Raw genomic sequence first — 4249 nt, 5'->3', positions numbered from 1 at the left:
CAGCTAGCTGATACTGTTGTGTTTGCAAACCCACTGCTAGTTCGAAGTAGATAACACAGTGACACAAACTTAATGGTGGAAGTGTTTATGAAATGTGGCTTTTACACGAGCCCCCATGAGGTTTTAGATTTGAGTGTGTTTAAGAATGCAGCGAGCTACTTTGGGCCCCACTGGTTTTGAGCATGAGCAAAACCCAGATCCGATTCAGCTTTTAATCATGACGCAATTCCATGTAAAATGACTTTTGATTCCACACATTGAAATCAATGAAACACTGTATGATTCCACTCCAGTTGTTGAGACTTATCTGGTACCTTTAAAAAAAAAAGTACCTCTTACAAACAGAGTTGCTATAAAATTACAAAAAAAATCCAAAGAACCTGATCCACAGTTAAGACACAAGTTAACTTTCTCTTTCGGAAATATTAGTTGATCTGGATCAGGATGAAGCACATTTTCAGTGTTTGTTGCTGTTTATGCTGGCGCTGCAGTAGTCCTCCTGCCAGTAGATGTTTTTTTAATGAGAAATCAGTTCTGCCAAACAGTAATTATACTAGAAGAAGCACTGTCCAAAGGTCTACAAGAAGTTTTAGACAAACTTTTTTTTTCAGCTTTGTTTTATTACAGTGGAATGCCTGAAGAACGTGCTTGCAGACATTTTGTCTAACGCTAAATTACCGTAATCAAATTGTATCGGTGCAAATTTTATTAAACCAATACGTACAGACTTAAAACCAAAGCTGTATTAATTGGCTGCTCTATGAATCCAGTCAGTATGAGTTGGTTGAACTTCACATCTTGGCCCCGTCATTAGTTCGTTATTCTAGGCAGAATAAAATTACATTTCCCCAAACTGTGGACATTTAAACAGATATCTAAAACAGGTAAAGTATCGTTTGTTCAGACTGTTTCCACAGAAGTCTACCTCTAAAAAGACGACTACTGTTTTAGATTACTGCTGGTGTGACACAGACTTTAATTTTAAAATCATCTCTTGATTACTTGCACAAATTTACCTTAACATATATATATTTTTTTCTACTAAACGTTGCTTGTAATATATGAAAACCCCTAATTACTTATGTAATAATATATATATATATATATATATATATATATATATATATATATATATAGATAGATAGATAGATATATTTCTCCTCTGTCAATGCGCTAAATGACTGAATGTCAGATAATGTTTAAAATTAACATTCAAGCTGAACGGAGCTCGCATCAAAGCAACCCGTCTGACATTTACCCAGAATGCATTGCAGTGTAAAAAATGCCAATTATTTATCAAATAAGGTCTATTGTTTCAACTAGTTAGGAGATTCTACAACATGCTTTGAATATTTTTCTTTGGCTTGCAGCTTAAAATAATTAATTAACAGAAGTAAACCACGTCAATAAGAAAAATAAGGCTTTACTCTTCAAATATATAAATTTATTCCATTAGCCTTCATACAAACATCTTTATCATCCAAAAAATAAACTGTTGAAAGTAGTGAATCATTAAAGGGGAAGAGTCATGGCTTGGACTAAAATCCACAGATTAATCCGGGAGAAGAGTGGATTAAAAACAGAAAGGAACTCAACAAGAGCAACAAGTTGTCTCTTTTTCACCTTGAAGACGTCTCCAACACCTGAGTTTAACGGGGACAAACACTTTCAGACCTGCAGGTAAAAACACAAGGAAGGGTTTTAATTTAACAAAGAGTCCCTGGAATTAAAAACAGTTTTCATTCATTTATTTATTTCTAACTTTTTCTTCTTTAATGAGCGCAGCTGCGAAGCAAACTCTTATGTTTGGGTTGAGGGATGTAAAAGCAGGATGTTGTATCCACTCACTTAAAAATCAAGATAATTAATGAATTAAACAATAAGTAATTGTTGGGGCACTGGCCACCCCTAAATCATTGGTCCCCCCCACCCCCCCACCCCCCACTGACAGGATAATAAACATAAAACAAGCATTTTTTTTGAGCAATTAGATTAAAAAATATAAATTTATATCTTTAAATTAAAACTTCTAATAGCTTTTTGTTTATTTCCAGTTTTAGACATTTATATTTAGTTTGTTTTGTTTGTTAAAAACAACTAAATAAAATAAAAAAAAATGCAGCAACAAACAAATAAGGCTTTTAAAAGAATTAGAAGTGGTTTTAAACTCAAAAAATCTTGTTTGTTATAAATGTTAAATGTTCCCCTTCAAATTAAAGATGTACATTGACTATATTCAGGGACAAAAAGCCTAATGTGGAGCAGTTCGTCATGCTGCGTCAGTAAAAATACAGAACCCGTTAGAACTGGACTGTGGTGGAAATCCAGATGTTCTCACCACTGAATCAGCCAAATCACCTGAAAAGAAGAGGAGCTGCACCAGTTGCTCATTAACTCTTGTGTTGCCAAAGGCTTCAAATCGCCATTTTACAAGAGAATTATTACATTTCAGAATTTCTGTTCTGGCCTTGAATTTTTCACCTCAAAGACGTCTCCAACACCTGAGTTTAACAGGGGACAACCCCACCCCAAGGATTTTCAGCAGATCCCCACATTAATAAATGTCTGGAGGTGTCACTGAATGGTTGTGAACAGCGGCCATGTTGTTTGTTTATAGAAACAGCTGTTGGACTGAAAAAGGGTCAACATGCAGGAACAGTTTGGAACGGAGTCTTGTTGGTGCGTTTTTGTTTTTTTAAATCTGTTCAGTAAAGTACGCACACTAAAGTGTTGACATTGAGTGCAGACCCACATTTTATATCTGTTCAGTAAAGTACGCAGACTAAAGTGTTGACGTTGAGCGCAGACCCACGTTTTGTATCTGTTCAGTAAAGTACGCAGACTAAAGTGTTGGCGTTGAGCGCAGACCCGCGTTTTGTATCTGTTCAGTAAAGTACGCAGACTAAAGTGTTGACGTTGAGCGCAGACCCGCGTTTTGTATCTGTTCAGTAAAGTACGCAGACTAAATCTAAAAAAGTTGAATCTTGTCCTCTGGACATTCAAAAAAAACAAAACAAAGCAAATCAACAAAAAAATGTAGAAATGTTTCGTCTCTCATCCAAGAGACTTCCTCAGTCTGAGGTGCTGTATTCAGCTCAGTCTCTTAAATAGCACCTTCTCAGAGTGGATCAACCAGTTTTGCTGCTGACAACCAAAACCAGCTGCTCACATGCTCAAGAAGGACCATCAGCCTAACAATGGATCATTAGCACACTGATGGCTGTTTACTGTTCACAGAGGGCTGAGTGATACTAGCAATCACAGCATTGTAAGAGGGGGACAGTTGAACCCGGAGGCCTCCACCCCTGTTTAATGATGGACGATTTCTTTTCACAAAGATGGCCTCCTTTACTCCTCTCTCAAACCATCGTTCCTCTCTGTCCAGGATGTGAACATCTTCATCCCTGAAAGAGTGACCGCTGGCCTGGAGATGAGTGTAGACCGCAGAATCCTGGCCTGATGATGTTGATCTTCTGTGCTGGGCCATTCTTTTGGCCAGTGGCTGTTTAGTTTCCCCGATGTAAGACTGATCACAGCCCTCCTGACACTGAACAGCATACACAGCATTACTCTGTTTGTGCCGGGGGACTGGATCTTTGGGATGAACCAGTCTTTGCCGTAATGTATTTTGGGGTTTAAAAGCCACTGGGACGTTATGTTTAGAAAATAAACGTCTCAGTTTCTCTGATACTCCCTCAACATACGGAATGACCACTGGTCTGGGTCTGGGTTCCTCCTTTTCTCCTGATGGCTGACTGGAGTCCTGTTTGGGTTTCTTCTCTGCTTTCAGGAAGGCCCAGTTAGGATATCCACATTGCTCTAGAGCCTGTCTTGTGTAGGATTTCTCCTTCTGCCTGGCTCCTGAGTTAGTGGGGACGCTGTCTGCTCTGTGATACAGAGTCCTGATGACTCCTAACTTGTGCTCCAAAGGGTGATGGGAGTCAAACTGCAAATACTGGTCTGTGTGGGTGGGTTTGCGGTACACCTCAGTTTGCAAATGTCCTCTATCAGAGACTGAGACCTCACAGTCCAAGAAAGCCAACCTGCCATTTTTTACATCTTCTCGTGTGAACTTGATGTATTTATCCACAGAGTTGATGTGGTCAGTAAAATGTTGGACTTCCTGAGATTTAATTTTAACCCAGGTGTCGTCAACATACCTGAACCAATGACTTGGTGGTGTCCCTGAAAAGGACGTCAAGGCTCTCTTTTCTACCTCCTCCATGTACAGGTTGGCAACAATAGGATA

General features: G+C 38.8%; 1 protein-coding gene across 2 annotated transcripts in view; it reads right to left on the bottom strand.

Moving 5' to 3' along the window:
- Positions 1-1453: 1453 nt before the first annotated feature.
- The window catches only part of lratd2b (LRAT domain containing 2b), a 5110-nt gene continuing 2314 nt past the window's right edge, over positions 1454-4249 (bottom strand). For both annotated transcript variants that reach the window (XR_005186826.1, XM_037677098.1), the window contains exon 3: positions 1454-1674. The gene's annotated coding sequence lies outside the window, so the exon portion shown is untranslated. The remainder of the gene's footprint in view (positions 1675-4249) is intronic.

Source organism: Nematolebias whitei, chromosome 5 (assembly GCF_014905685.2).
Source record: "Nematolebias whitei isolate Nwh7 chromosome 5, NemWhi1, whole genome shotgun sequence".
Taxonomy (NCBI): Eukaryota; Metazoa; Chordata; class Actinopteri; order Cyprinodontiformes; family Rivulidae; genus Nematolebias; species Nematolebias whitei.
This window is presented reverse-complemented; position numbering and strand designations above follow the sequence as displayed.